Raw genomic sequence first — 16,601 nt, 5'->3', positions numbered from 1 at the left:
TTGCACTGGTCTCTTGGGACTGTTATCTCATTATGTCCTAATAAATATGTGTTTGGACGTTCACTAAATTGTCGAGTTTGCCTTGTCCCACCATCCGGGACCTTAGCGTGTCAGTCTCCATTAGTGTGCATTCACAGAGTACACGAAGAAAAAGGACAGGTTGCTCACCTGTAACCATGTTTCTTCGAGTGTACTCTGTGAATTCACACAAACCCGCCCTTCCTTCCCCTCTGGCAAACCTCTCCCTTTCTCGTTGCCTTGGCGGCGTAGGAACTGGAGAGCGGGCGCCTGGGGCCGCTTTATATGCCCCTTGGGAAGGGGGGGCGTGGTTACCGCCAAAATTTGAACTTCAGCTTGGAAGAGTTTCCGTCGGAACCTGCGCAGGCGCAGCTTCTCCATTAGTGTGAATTCACAGAGTACACTCGAAGAAACATGGTTACAGGTGAGCAACCTGTCCGTAGAGTCTCACTTATCTAAGCTAAATGGGCCGGGAGAATCTTGGATAAGCGAAAATGTTGGATAATAAGGAGGGATTAAGGAAAAGCCTATTAAACATCAAATTAGGTTATGATTTTACAAATTAATCACCAAAACATCATGTTATACAACAAATTTGACAGAAAAAGTAGTTCAATACGCAGTAATGTTATATTGTAATTACTGTATTTACGAATTTAGCACCAAAATATCATGATATATTGAAAACATTGACTACAAAAATGCCTTGGATAATCTAGAACCTTGGATAAGGGAGTCTTGGATAAGCGAGAATCTACTGTAATTGTATAGTTATTAATAGCTATTATATGATTTGCATTTGATTGCTGTACAACTTTTTTTCTTTTAATGGGTAACTTTTTTGGTTTTTTCCTTTTCTTTTACATATACATAATAAAATATTAAATATTAAAAAAGAAAAGAAAATACAATCAAAGCACTCCTAACAGTTGATCATCCTCTAGAGAAGGAGACTCTACCACATTAGCTGTGTTTATTTTATTGTTTATGTATTGGGTTATATTTGTTTAGTATTTACATTTGTATCCTACCTTTCCTCCAGTGAGTTCAAGAAAGCTAAAATGATCCTTCCAGCCCTGAGAGAGAGGTCAGGCAGAGAGGTCAGGCAGAGAGAAGAATTTATTCAAGATAACACAATGAGTTCCATGGCTGAGAAGGGATTCAAACCTGGATCTTCCAAGTCCCAGACTAACATTATGACTACTACACTATAATAACTTTTGTCTAAAGGGGACCATTTCATACAAGGCTAAAAGAAAGATGCCACCTGTAAGCCTCTGTAAATTTGTTTCATGCTGTGAAGTTCTTGTCAGAAGGACAATTACAGGTGGATTTATGGAATAAGAAGCTCCATGTGATAGAAATAGGCAAGCTCATTAGGGGAGCAAGATTGACATAACAAACAGCTTAGATTCTTAGCAGTGCTGAAATGCCATCCTGACTGATGCCCTTTCACTGAGCAGTGCCGTGCCATGTGGCTCAGTGTGGGTAGGATGGTTAGAGAAGTCTTTTTCTGCAACAGTACTGGCGGTGGCGAAAGGTCCTGTCCGACGACCTGACCAAAGTCATGAACTCATTATAGCATCTTGTATGCGTCATAAAGAAGTTGGTTGCAGGAGCTGGCTGCCACTAATTTTCACAGCAAGCCATGCTCACTGCAGTCAGCCTTCGCCGTTCAAAACAGCATCCAGATTACATCAGACTGTCTCCCACTCTCTGTACACCTTGCCAATTTGAAGCATTACCAGACGAGCAGGCTGCCTCTGTTTCACAAGGCATCACAGAGCTTTGACAAGGCATATGCAATAGCATTATAAGGAATCCTTGTCAAAACATCCTCCTACTGTGTAGGCTGTAGGCAAAATGGTTTGTGCTGAAAGGAGATGTAGTTTGTGTGCAAATTTTGGCAGACTGTAGGAAGAAGTTTTTCTCTGGTAACTTCTATCACAGTCAGAGCTTTAGTGATAAGAATATCCTGTCTAGTGCTCTGTGGATTTTTATGATGGCACATAATATGACTTGCAGATGGTTGGAAACTATAAGATTGATGGATAATATTAACTTTGTAAAATATATTTTAGATTATTGGCTTGCCAGTTGTTGTTATTTAGCTAGATCCATAGTTAATTTCATAGCTGTGCCAATATTCTCACCTTTCTATGGTGGTGATATTGCATGCTGCTGTGAGGCAAGAGACTTTGCTGGCAATATCCCTATTAGAAATTGGGTTTTACAGATTAGATAGTTTTTTGCTATGGAGTTAAACTAAATGTACCAAATAGTTAAAGGGCATCAGCATTGTGGCAAGAGGGTAAGGGCAGATGACTTATCAGAAACTATGGCAGTGATACTTTAGCTATTTTTTTAGTATTTTATAATGTATGGTTTTAAATCTATTTATTGTATTTTGTTAAATTATCTAATTATTTTAATTGCTTATGTTTTATCTTTTTGTATTGTATATTGGCATTGAATTTTGCCAAGTTGTGAACCGCCCTGAGTCCCTTCGGGTGAGAAGGGCGGGATAGAAATGATGGAAATAAATAAATAAATAAATAAATAGTATGGTGGAGAAGGCACTGGTGAATCATGATGTCTCGTAGCATGAAAACCCTGTTATGGCATCTAAAATGAGACAACAGATTATGCTGAAAGATGAGGTTAGAAGTCATTTGGCCAGCTACGGGGAAGAACAGAGTATAAATATAAGCAATAATATGTTTAATGATGCAACATTAGACTCAAGCTGAAATGATTTTTCAGCTGCTGTCGTGCTCAGAGCTAAAAAGAATGTTCAAAGCTAGAAGGAATATGGAATGTGAGAAGCATTCCATATTCAGGAGCATTCTGTCAGGAGAAGCTCGACATTATGAAGTAAGAAACAGACTTTATCAATATTGCTATATTTGTGTTGAGTGAGTTATTATAAGCAGGAATGGGAGCTCTATCCTGCCTGTCGCCCTGGGGGGGGGGTGTGGACCGGAGCCTGGGGGAGACCATTGAGGTCGTGTGGGGGAGGAGGAGGAATGGTCACCTTTATTCCAGGGATAAGCGCAACAGAGTTCTTGCGACCATGGAGAAGGATAGGAGTGGTAGCCTCCATGACAGTCCCTTTGGTTTGAAGGTCCTGCTATTTAATGCCAGATCCGTCAATGGTAAATCAGCTATCATCCAGGATTTGATCTTGGATGAAGCGGCGGATCTGGCTTGCATCACCGAGACCTGGTTGGATGAGCCCGGTGGGGTAAATCTCGCCCAGCTGTGTCCTCCAGGTTTCGGGATGCAACAGCAGGCCAGAGCCGGGGGGCGAGGAGGTGGGGTTGCGGTGGTCTTTCGGCAGACAATCTCCCTGGTCAGGTGCGCCATCCCGCAATCTGCAGGTTTTGAGTGTGTCCATCTTAAGGTGGGTACCCGGGACAGTTTGGGGATTCTGCTAGTGTACCGTCCACCCCGCGACACTGCAGTCTCCCTGCTCGAGCTGGCAGAGGTGATCTCTGGTGCGGCGTTGGTCTCTCAGCGGCTGGTAGTGCTGGGGGACTTTAACATTCATGCCAAGGCCACCTTAACTGGTGCAGCTCAAGACTTCATGACAGCCATGACGACCGTGGGACTGTCCCAAGTGATATCTGGTCCCACTCATTAAGCTGGACACACACTTGACCTGGTTTTTGTTGCGGCAGATGGTGAGGTCGGAGTGGAAGAGCAAAATATTCTTCCGTTGTCATGGTCCGATCACCACCTGATCAGTTTAAGACTCACTGTGACCTCAAACCTCCGCAGGGGTGGTGGACCCATTAAGATGGTCCGCCCCAGGAGACTGATGGATCCAGATGGATTCTTCAGGTCTCTTGGGGATCTTCCTGTCATGGAGGCTGACGATCCTGTCGATGCCTTGGTAGATCGCTATAATAGCGAGATGTCCAGGGCAATTGACACAATCGCCCCCGAACGTCCCCTCTCGTTGCGAAGAGTCACTTCGGCTCCCTGGTTCACGGAGGAGCTGGCAGTGATGAAGCGCTTGAGGAGGGGACTAGAGTGCTGCTGGCGGAAAACTCGTAGCGTTGCTGACCGAGCACGGGCTAGAGCCACTATTAGGGCCTACTCCGCTGCGTGGCAGGCAGCCAGGAAGACTTTCACAACTGCCCGCATAGCGTCTGCAACTAATAGACCATCGGAGTTGTTCCGTGTCGTCGGGGAGCTCCTTCACCCTCCTGAGGGTGGGGAGGCACCCGAGGATGCGGCAACTCGGTGCAGCGAGTTCGTGCACCACTTTGCAGACAAAGTCGCTCAGATTCGCTTCGACTTGGATGCTAGTTTTGTTGCAATGCCAAAAGAGGTAACTGAGGCACCTGTCTGTTCGAACTTGTGGGATTCGTTTCAGCTTGTTCGCCCGGATGACGTGGACAGGATCCTTGGGGCGGTGAGAGCAACCACTTGCTCCACGGATCCTTGCCCCTCGTGGCTAATTAAATCAGCCAGAGGAGGGTTGGTAGAGTGGTTTGTGATGATAATTAATGCCTCTTTGGATCAAGGCAAATTTCCATTTGTCCTCAAACAGGCCATAGTGAGACCCATATTGAAGAAGGCCTCCCTTGATTCGACCATTCTAAACAACTACAGACCAATCTCGAACCTCCCTTTCTTGGGCAAGGTCCTGGAGCGGGTGGTTGCCTCGCAGCTCCAGGGTTTCCTGGATGACACCGATTTTCTGGACCCATCGCAGTCTGGCTTTAGACCTGGTCACAGTACTGAGACGGCTTTGGTCGCCTTGGTGGATGACCTCCGCAGGGAACTGGACAGGGGGAGTGTGACCCTGCTGGTTCTCTTGGACATCTCAGCGACTTTCGATACCATCGACCATGGTATCCTGGGACGGCTCTCCGGAATGGGTCTTGGGGGTACTGCTCTGCAGTGGCTCCAGTCCTTCCTGGAGGGCCGATCCCAGTTGGTGAAGCTGGGGGACACCTGCTCGGACCCCTGGCCATTGACCTGTGGGGTCCCGCAAGGTTCCATTCTGTCTCCCATGCTTTTTAACATCTACATGAAACTGCTGGGAGAGGTCATCCGGAGTTTTGGAGTTCGGTGCCATCTCTATGCAGATGACACCCAATTCTACTACTCCTTTCCACCGAACTCCAAGGAAGCCCCTCGGATACTGGACCAGTGCTTGGCCGCTGTGATGGGCTGGATGAGGGCAAATAAGCTGAAGCTTAATCCCGACAAGACAGAGGTCCTCCAGGTCAGTCGTATGTCCAATCGGGGTATTGGGTGGCTACCTGTGCTTGACGGGGTCGCACTCCCCCTGAAGGCGCAGGTCCGCAGTTTGGGGGTCCTCCTGGACTCAGCGCTGACGCTGGATGCTCAGGTGTCGGCGGTGGCCGGGAGGGCCTTTGCACAATTAAAACTTGTGCGCCAACTGCGACCTTACCTCGTGAAGTCTGATCTGGCCATGGTGGTCCATGCCTTAGTTACCTCTAGACTGGAGTATTGCAATGCACTCTACGTGGGGCTGCCCTTGAAGACGGCCCGGAAACTCCAACTAGTCCAACGTTCGGCAGCCTTGCTTCTAACTGGAGCTAATTATAGGGAGCGGTCAACCCTCCTGCTTAAGGAGCTCCACTGGCTGCCATTCACCTTCCGGACCCAATTCAAGGTGCACGTGATCACCTACAAAGCCCTGAACGGTTTGGGACCCTCCTACCTTAGTGATCGCGTCTCCCCCTACGAACCTGCACGATCTCTTCGTTCGTCGGGGGAGGCCCTCCTCTCGCTCCCACCTCCGTCACAAGCGCGGCTGGTGGGGACGAGAGAGAGGGCTTTCTCCGTGGTGCCCCCCCGGCTCTGGAACTCGTTCCCCAGGGAAATCAGGCAAGCCCCCACCCTGGTAGCATTCCGAAAGAGCTTGAAAACCTGGCTCTTTACTCAGGCCTTTAGTTAAAGATTGCTCATCCCCATAGCAATCTGTATCTGTGACCATTCCTGTACCATTCCTTGATAAAGACACAGGGTCTATTCCCATCCCAATTTGCACTTCCAAGAATTTGCAGCACTTTATCAGTCACCTCATGTTTACAATATTTATATGGTGCACCTTACCCAGTCTACTTTTACAACCTCTCCATTTTAATCCATGTTTTTATTAGCTCTTGTCATTTGTTTTTACTGGCTAATGTTTAAATGTTTATAATTGTGCATGTTTTTTTTGTCTATTGTTGTGTTTTATATTGCTATTGTTTTTATTCGGGCTTGGCCCCATGTAAGCCGCCCTGAGTCCCCTTTGGGGAGATAGAGGCGGGGTATAAAAATAAAGTTATTATTATATTATTATTATTTCTCATCAGATAATTACTCAAGATATCAGAGAATTAGTAAATAAAAATGTATGAAGAAATGGGGGGACATGAATAGTGAGGTGAGATATAGGAAAAGTAGTTTCGAGATGTAATACACAGTCTGATCAAATAATATTAATAAGGCCTTATGCAAAACTGATTAATATTACCACATTTCACATTTATGCTCCAAAGAAGCAGAAGAAGATGAAAGAGAAAGATTCTACATGGACATCAACAGGACATGTTGATAGGTGATTGAAATGCAAAAATAAGAAACAGTCGAACCAAACATTATAAACAGAAAATTTGGCCTAGGATCAAAAAACAAGGCAGGAAAATGACATATAATATTTTGTGAGGCAAACTGTTTGTTCATTGCAAACACATTCTTCATTGCAAACACATTCTTCAAGCAACCAATGTGACAACTATATAGTTACCACTGTATCCACTGGAGAGATATTTTTGTGCTTATAGTGGAAATAATACCGTAAATAGTGGATAATAGTGAACCCTATGAAATGACAGATTTCTGCAATACGTTACAATAGAGTAATCCTGTTTAATGTAGAAAATTCCTAGAAAGGTAAACTTTCGGAATTTGGTAGGTCCTCCAACGTGTGATAACTTCTACTGGAAGCATACCATAGAATTGCCAGAAGGACTTGGAAAATGTCTAGAGATTACATATTTTGTCCAATGTTTGTAGGTGAGACTGCGGGTATCAGTCCCACGGGTACAAGGGTTGTACTGTATACATGAACAACAACTGATAGTCAATACAAAAGTGAAATAGTCTAGATAACTTGAAGCAGAAGGTGGGAAAATTCCATTCTTTCTGCAAAAACAAGACAAGGAGCAGATTGGGATACAAACTGTGAACTGTTAATATTAAAGACTACAGTAAAGTTAAAGAACACTAAATCAATCATTGTGTCATTTTAGTTTCTGTGCTGGGTTCAGGCTATTATATTTTCTTCAAGTAGTATTTTGATATATTCCTGTAGAATTTAAAGGGCAAATAAATAATAGATTTGCAACGTTAAGCCAAATTAACGAGGAACCTGAAGCAAAGTCAGGGGCATTGTTGGGGAAGAATGCAAAAAGATAATATCTTCTCCCCAAAAGAAAGAAAAGCTTCATTGAATGACAAATTATGAGTAAACTAAAGAGTTAATGACAGGCAAGAAATAAAAGAGTCACGATCCTGAAATTCACTGTTCAGTTATCTATGCAAAGGGACAAAGAGAACAAAGAGAGAGCTAAGAAACCGAAGAAGATAACAAAACATAGTACAAAATACCTCTTCCAAAAAATCTGAGAAATCAAAGGGAAATTCAGACCAAGAATGGAGAATGCTGACTTAATGCCTGATCAAGAAAATTAAAAAAACTAAAAATAATACATTGAAGAGATGAAATGATGATAGATGAATACAAGAGAGAACCTTTTGTCAGTGAACCCATTGCTTTGGAAAGGGAAGTAAGAGCTGTTCTCATGCCAGTTACAAGAAATAAATTACTAGGAACAAATATATCAAAGAACTGCTTCATCCTACAGATATGGCCAAAGTATGATAGTGCCACTTTCATTATTTTTGTTTCTAAGCAGAGTTCAGTGTATCATACTTTCCATATGTCAAGAAATGATATCACTCATTAGAAAAGATGATAATCCTTGACAAAATAGGAAAAAATAGGAAAAGAGGAAGAGCACAGTATAGGTATCCACCTACTATAGGCTCAATCAGGGAAGGCTCATCTTGAGCAAGGATATTTTTTTTTATTCTTCATTTTTCACCTCATGACAACTCTGTGGTAAGAGTCTTTCAAGGAGTGCAAAGTCACCCAGTTAGTTAAATGGTGCTACTGGGGACTTTAACTAGGATTTTTCATTTTCAATCCAGCATTCTAACTATTACATCACACTGGATTATTAGTCACTACTCAATTTCTCTATTTTTTTTCTAAACTATGTATTCATTTGAAAGATAAGAAATCTTTGTGTGCCCTCAAGTGATTCTTAAATTATGGTGACTCTAAGATGAACCTGTCATGGAACGATTTGTTCAGATGGGATTTGCCATTGCCTAATTCTGAGGCTGAGAGGCTGTAACTTGCCCAAGATGATCCACTGGGTTTCCTTGTCTGAATGGAGAATCCTGAACACTTATATTGGGGCCACCCTTACGGTTCTCTCCTGTTTTTGTCACAGAGGTTAGTGGGTACAATATAGGTTGTGCCACACACATCGTCTGGAGTGATGTACATTGGGATGCTGGAGCAATGAGGAGAAGGTGAGGAGGACTCATGCTCTCCCTCTTCTCCAAGTGCCTCATTGCTCCAGTGGGCATCACTCCAGGTGATGAGAGATCAGCAGGATCCATGTCACACCCACTGACTACTAGGATGTAGAGAACGGGAGGGGATGGTGAATGCAATCCCATGTCCCCGGGCCACCCTTATAAACAGTTGCTAGTTCCATCTTGGAATTTGGAACAACCTGCAACTTTCATTAATGTGGTTCAAGGCTGAATTAAGCAACTTTGGCCTGTGTTAGCCTGGATCAGCTCTGCACATCATTTAGCCACCATGGAGCCGATTCAGTGCTAAGTTTTTAGTGTAGATTTGCCCATTGTCTCCCATGTCCTCAAATCACAAACCATACAGTGTTGTACTTCAGCCAGAGTTCACCTTGCCCTTAGCATCAACCAAGACTCCAAAGCAATAATAAATCAGTTTATTGAAAAAGTACATATAAAAGGGAAAAATCACCAAAATGAATAAGAAAGGCAAAATCCAACAGGTAATCAGAAAAGGTAGTCCCTAAGTAAAAAGCTCAATCAAACTGGTGAGGAGTAAACACTTCAAAGGCAATAAGTCAAATAATCCAAAAGGTACAGGAAAACAGGAGTCATAGCATAAGCATGAATCCAGGGAAAATGGAATCAAAACATGAACATGAATCCAGAAAAACCACAAACTTCGGCTAAAACATGAGCTGGAAAACAGGACTAGAGATCCTGTCTACCTAGCAGCGTTGCCTGATCTGAAGCCTCAAAGAAACACTCTCTCATTTAAGGACTACAAAACATGAATGCATTTCTTTGACCTCGAATTTCTGACTTGTATGATTTCCTCTGAGCTTCCTTCTCATGGAGCCTTTTGGATTTCCTGAGCTGAATGTTTTCCTCCCTCAAAACAAGCCTGGTACCCCTGTCAAACACACCTTCTCTCTTAGGCAGGGCCGGTTCTTAATGGAGGCCCATGAAGCCGCCGCTTCAGGCACAGCTCTTGCTGGGTGCACCCGAAGCGGCGGCAATGGCAGCAGTGGTGACCATTGGGTCGCTTGCCGCGGAACAAGGAAGTACTTGGTATTCTCGCAAGATCTCGCAGAAATCTCGCGAGTTCTCACAGAAATCTCACAAAATCTCGCGAGAATACCAAGTACTTCCTTGTTCCGTGGCAAGCGACCCAATGGTCGCTGCCGCTGCCAATAAGTTGGGGGGGGGGGGGCGGGCATAATTTCGAGGTGGGGTGCACGCCCCTAGGCTTGCTTACATACTGAAAAAACCTAGGTGACTCCTGCTCTTAGGTGACCTATCTCAGCCTTCTAGGCCTTTATCAGGAGTTGCTAAGCTACTTGTAAGTGAAAAGCCATCCCCACCATTCACTGTCTCTCCCTGTCTGCTGAACTCCGAAACAGTTTCACTTTCAAGCCCTGTCTCACAGACAGAATCTTGATCTAAAATCCTCTCATTTCTCTCAGTGAAAGAACCATCCACTGCTCTCCCAGACCCTCCAGGCTGTGAATCCCAATTCCCTCATCTTCGTCTATGTGAACCACAACATAAGGCAGTCCCGGAGTTACAAACAGCCGACTTACAAACAACTCATAGTTACAAACGGGGGGAAACAAGAGGAAGTGAGAGAAATTTACCCCTAGGAAGGGAAATTCACTCCTAAAAGAATTATCATGGGGAAGCTGTATCACCAATCCTTGTTTCCACAACAAGCCAATTTTTTCATAACCCAATTATCACAGGGATAGAAAATGAGGTGAAATCTTCTGAACAGGGAACACAGACAGCAGAACAAACACCATAGGGGTGTTAACCCTTCCCTAAGTTATCCAAAGCTTATATGTATATGTATATGGCTGGAGTTACACTTAAAAATGTACCTATTCTGATTTACAAATGAATGCAACTTAAGAACAAACCTAAAGAACTTACTTAGTTCGTAACTTGGAGATTGCCTGTACTAGACTGTCTTCTTTCAAGAAATTGGCATTCTTATTATTTCCCCTTCAACACCAAAATAGTTGTTAAATATTATGCACCACACTGACATTTAATATCCCCTGAATGCCCAGTTTGTATATTACAGTTAGGAAAACTCATAATATTGAATAACCTGAAACAAAATATTGTATTCCATGATGTCATCTGGTGTTTTGATGAGTTTGGATTGAAAGAATTTCATATTTTGTTTTCTTTTGATTGATCTCAATATTTTAAATAAATATGTGCCTCCTCAAAATAATTAATCTTGCTGAGCCACTAGGAAAACATATGGCTCCAGATGGTTTCAGAAAATCTTTTCCTCTTATTTAACCTCTTTGAGGTTAGTCTTTTCTTCCCCTGTCTCCCATGCATATTGTTCAACTGATCTAACGATGTGTTCCATTTTGTGGTATACCTTATAAAAGCAGAATGCAAATTAGAAAAAAAATCCTGGGTTTGTTACATATCATAATTGCAAAAGTTTCCTGCAGCTTAGCTCAGGAGTCATTCTGTGCAGACTAACTGTTTAGGTTTTGACAATGGTTTAGGCAGATATAATAACTAACCCCAATCCTGAGAACTTCAGATGTGGCCAAGATGAAAGATGGTGTAGTTACCTCATGGTTAATGCAATTAACCAGGGTATTTCAAAATGATGGACCCAGTTTCAAACAGTATATTTCACAATGGCAACATTTTACAGTTACACAAAATATTAAAGACAAAGGTTTACCCTTGACATCCTCGGGGTGGTGCTCATCTCCATTTCTAAGCTGAAGAGCCGCCGTTGTCCGTCGACACCTCCAAGATCATGTGGCCGGCATGAGTGTATGGAGCACTGTCACCTTCCCGCCGGAACAGTACCTATTGATCTCACATTTTCATGTTTTCGAACTACTAGGTTGGCAGAAGCTGGGCTAACAGTGGGAGCTCACTCCGCTCCCCAGATTCAAATCGCCGACCTTTCGGTCAGCAAGTTCAGCAGCTCAGTGGTTTAACCCACTGCACCAGTGGGGGCTCCTACACAAACGAATACATAGCATTTAATGAGTTATCAAGTTTTATTAACTATTTTGAACCAGAAACAAATATTAAAAACTTCTGCTAATTGGAGAATATCTCATTAAACTTTGTGTTGTGAGGTCACCATTTTGTGTATGATTGAAGCTAGGGGCTGTATGTACTGGGAAAAACATATAGTACTAATTGATTAAAACGCTATGCCCCACTCTTTCAAGTGACAAAAACTTCATTCAGGGGTGATTCGTGGTTGTAGAGGCTAAACTGACTAAATTGCCTGCTAACGCAAGAGGAAATTCTCAAGAGCCAACAGGAATCCATTCAAATCCGTAAGCTTCCTTGGGCAATCTTAACATTGCACAGGCTGTTAGTTTCAGTGAGTCTAAACCTGATCAGGTGTGGGTTCTCCATGACAACATGACTATATAAAGTCCTTCCACTTCCAGTTTACTAATACCATCCAGTGCAGGAAACAAAGTCCAGAGTGTACCCTACCCAGCAACATGATAAGAGCCAGATAGCACTTGGGACAGATCCATGGTTGTCGTGACAGACATATAGTTCTGAGGAACAACAAATGTCCACTTTTGCATTTTTCTACCATGATCATATATGTACCTATATTCTCTTAATACAGTAGAGTCTCGCTTATCCAGCTTTCGCTTATCCAGCGTTCTGTATTATCCAACACAGTTTTCCTTTTAGTAATCAATGTTTTTGTAATCAATGTTTTCAATACATTGCAATGTTTTGATGCTAAATTTGTAAATACAGTAATTACTACATAACGTTACAGTCTATTGAACTGTTTTTTCTGTCGATTTGTTGTAAAACATGATGTTTTGGTGTTTAATTTATAAAATCATAACGTAATTTGACATTTTCCTTATTCCCTCCTTTTTATCCAACATTTTCGTTTATCCAATGCTCTGTCGGCCCATTTATGTGGGATTAGCGAGACTCTACTGTATATCTTACTTTGCCCTATACCACTGAAATGGTCACACTGTGAGTCCACCATATTCCTCCAGTTTTCCACAAAACATAAATCAACAGCCCAAATTCTCATTTTTACTATTGAAAAATTATAAATTGTAGATGGCCCCTTGTACTGGCAGCTAAGTATTAACATTCCTTTTCTTTCCTACCAGACTGAAGGACAGGCCACCATCCTTTTATTGCTCTGAAATGGCTCCCCTAAAAGTAAATACAAACATAGTAAAAGTGGCTCCATTCGGTCTTTTTGGGAGGTGGGTTGGAATCAAAGGTAAAAAATTAAGAGTGCAATCTCTGCATGTCTGACCCAGACGTAAAACTTGCTGAATTGAGTGGAAATGTTCCCAGATAAATGTGTGCTGAACAATCGATTCAATGATGAAATTGTGAGTGACAGTTTTTCCTTTAATTACAGGGTCAATTTCATGAATATTTGGTTATTTCCCCTCATAGCCCTTTGTTGAGAGCTAGCATGATGCAGTGGTTTGAGTGTTGGACATGGACTCTGAAAGACAAAGGTTCAGATCGTAGACATATAAACCTATTTGATGATTTTGGGCAAATCATGCCCTCACAGCCTCAGAAGAGATTATGACAACTTCCTTCTGAAAAATCATGCTGAGAGAACCCTGTGATAAGTTTGCTGTAAGGTAACCATAAGCTGAAAGTTACCTGAAGACACACAACGAAAATAACCCATTTTCATTGCTTTCCGTTTGTTTTCTGGTTCAAATAAAATACTGGTGATGACCATTAAAACCCCTTTATGGTTTGAGGAACAGGATATTTAAAGGATTAACTTTTATCACTAGATCTTGCTTGCTTGCTGAAATAGTTGGCAGAAGGTCTCCTGTGTGTTCCAACATTCCCAGAAGCTTGTCTAATTGGGACTGGTGGGAGGACCTTTTCAATAGCTGCAGCAATTGAAAATAAATATACATCTCTCCAGAGAGAGGTTTGTCAAGCCAACTCTAATGGGCTTTCATAGTCAAAATCTTCCATGTTAGAAAGGCTTTGGACCATAAATGGTTGCTCATTTTTTGTAATAATTTTAATCGCTATGATTTTAACAGATGTTTTGTCCTCTTAGTCCATCTGCTGTTTGATATCTTATTCCATGGTTGCTTTACAGTATTTATTATTGTTGCAGTGCTTATTCAAATGATAAATGTATTGTTTTAAATAAGACAATAAATCAGAGTCAGTTGCTAAAGAAGTTACCTGCAGATCATTAGATTATGAATTTAGTTTGTTTTTAATGTGAGTCTTTCAAAAACCATTATTTTGGGGTTGAACACTGTGACAAGACAGAGTTTGAAAACCCAAATGGAATTATTCCATAGATGAAATCACTGTAAAGTCAAGAAAAATTGATTGGCTCAAATGATAGTAGTGCGCTTGTCCTGAACTTTTCATTAATGTATAAGTTTCAGAGAAATAGGATGAAAGTGATTTCAAAAGTTGTTCTGTTACCTAAATATTTTTGTATAAAATGACACTGTTTCATTGAGGGCCCTTCCACATAGCTGTATAACCCAGAATATTGAGGCAGATAATATCATCTTTGAACTGGATTATCTGAGTCCACACTGCCATATTATCCAGTTCAATGTGGATTTTGTACAGCTGTGTGGAAGAGACCTGAGTCTTACTGGGGAAAAACAATATGAATTTTCCAGTTAGAACAATATTACTGTCTCACCATTTCAAATGGATGAAGAGTGGAGGATGATGGAATGGAGCCTTATGGAAAGATTATTCAGTGTATTCATGTAGTGTACTCAACTATTGTGATATAAATAGGCATTCTTTTAACTTTTCAGGTGGTAATACCAAGTATATTTTAAACCAGCATTAAATGAGACAGAATAGAACCAATGGATTATAAGAATGAAGATGTGACTGAGAGCTTCCATACACCTCACTACAAGGTATGTTTAGGCTCATCATTTTATACTTCTTGCACGTGAAGTATGGAAATACAATGGATTCTTATATTTTGAATAGAAATTTGGATGCAGTAAACAATGTTTCAATGTAAATGTTTTTGGCAGTCTTTTCAATATGTTTTCAATATGTTGGGACCTGCTGAAGTTCCTGGGGTGAATGTGATCCTTAGAGTTGTGGATTGGTTCTAATTAGTTGTAAATCTAGAAGCCAAATATCAGTAAGCAAATGGTGTGGTGGAAACTACTGACAGACTTGTTTCATGGGGTCAGGTTTGGTTGAAGTACAAATCCACTTCCTGTCACTGGGTTCTCAAATTGGTCTAGTGGGAAAATGAATCTGGCCGTTGCTTTCTCCTGTCTGGGAGATTAACCTTGCAACTAGTTTTTAGAACTTGTATGCCTTGACTTGGAAATGCAGTCTTTGAAGGCTGGTCATGTAAGCATTATGACCTTAAAAAAATTCACCCTATCTGGGTTTAAATCTGAAGTAGTCGGGAATTAAATTGCTCACTATGCATGATTTTCAGTTTTATCCTTGTTCTCCATATTATTTGATTAGGACTTAGTGCTGTTGGTTGTTTACCAGGAAGCTGTTACTTCCAGCTAAAGTACCTGGTGTACTGTTGCCACCAGGATATAGTTGATGAGCACATACATACACAAAGACCAAAAGCCATGTTAGCAAATGGAAAGGAAGGGATTTCATCAAGTAACCTAATCAACTCTCGTGCGCTATGTCACTGCTCCAGGCTCTGCTTCAATAATTGTTTGGTCTGGGTGTTTACCAGGGCACTTAAACTTGCAAAGGTCCATCTTAATACTGTTGTCCTTTTTTCTTCTTCACTCAAGAAGGTTAAGGACCATGTGAGAGAATTTGCAGTTGGCATATTCTTTCTGTCTTAGGTTAGGAGGGCCCATAATGGTGTCTGTATCCAGCTGCCATCAAATCATGGAATGGCACTATATATCTCTCATTGGTTTAAACATGCTCCAGTATTCCTGGACTTATAAAAACCAGGATGCATTTGAAGAAAGATATATAGTTCACAAAGCGTAGATAAAGCATTTACTCTTTATACTATGGGTAGCACGATGGAGACAATAATAAAGAAATGTTGCAGGAATAAATATAAAATGCTTTCACCAGCATCTCTTCAGAATTATCCATTGATTTTGGACAATTTGCTGAGAGTCTTGAAGTAAGTACACTGCTTGCATTTTCCTCAAGCTGGCATGCACTCCAGCCAAATGGTTGTGTTTTAAATTCAGTTCACTGCGGAATAGATGACATTGTGCAGTTGAAAGTAGTTGTTATTTCATTTCCTATCTCAAATGTGTTTTATGCAGCCACTTTAGAATTTTGAAGAGTGATTGTGGAAAAAATGTGTGAGGTAACGTTGGTTTTCGTTTGGGGTTAAAAAAGTCTTTTTATGTGTTGTGTTAGGAATGTCGAATTCAGTTTGGAGTGTTGTTTATTGGTCGATGTGTGAAGGCTGTTCATCATAGAATGCATATTTCTGTTACTCCAAATAGTCTCAGGCAGCAAAATCTCTTTGACCAGGCCTGATTTGCCCTCATGGCCTTCTTCTGTGCTATAAAGCTTTTGGATTCAACCTTTGGTCCTCAATGCAGCTGTGGGGGAAAGCATGAACAAAGCAAGTAAATCCCATTGTGTTCACTGATGCCTTCAAACCACCTGTCAACTTATGATGATCCCATGAATTTCACTGATGCTTACTCTAGTTTTAGAATTGTATTGCTAGTGCAGATAATTACACTTGGTCATATATACTGGATGCTGTAGGCTATGTTTCTGAGGAAGTAACTGGCAAAACTGCTACCAAATATTCCTGTCTTACGAAATTTCATTGGATAGCCCTAAGTCAACAGAAGACTTGAATCTACGTATACACTACATACCCATTTTCAGTCTTTCTTAATCCTTCCTCTTGTCATATTTGTATCTCCCATCCGCCAAAATTTACTGTAGATCATGAA

The 16,601-nt window shown here is 41.6% G+C and overlaps 2 protein-coding genes across 3 annotated transcripts in view; both read left to right on the top strand.

Moving 5' to 3' along the window:
* Positions 1-16,601, top strand: part of tmem108 (transmembrane protein 108) — a 267,480-nt gene that overhangs the window by 15,784 nt on the left and 235,095 nt on the right. For both annotated transcript variants that reach the window (XM_062957328.1, XM_062957327.1), the window contains exon 2: positions 14,478-14,585. The gene's annotated coding sequence lies outside the window, so the exon portion shown is untranslated. The remainder of the gene's footprint in view (positions 1-14,477; positions 14,586-16,601) is intronic.
* The window catches only part of LOC100563610 (phospholipase A and acyltransferase 3), a 192,691-nt gene that overhangs the window by 145,804 nt on the left and 30,286 nt on the right, over positions 1-16,601 (top strand). The window lies entirely within an intron of this gene.

The sequence above is a fragment of the Anolis carolinensis genome, chromosome 6 (assembly GCF_035594765.1).
Source record: "Anolis carolinensis isolate JA03-04 chromosome 6, rAnoCar3.1.pri, whole genome shotgun sequence".
NCBI classification, from domain to species: domain Eukaryota; kingdom Metazoa; phylum Chordata; class Lepidosauria; order Squamata; family Dactyloidae; genus Anolis; species Anolis carolinensis.
Note: the sequence above shows the minus strand (reverse complement) of the source record. Positions and strands in the feature narration are given on the sequence as shown.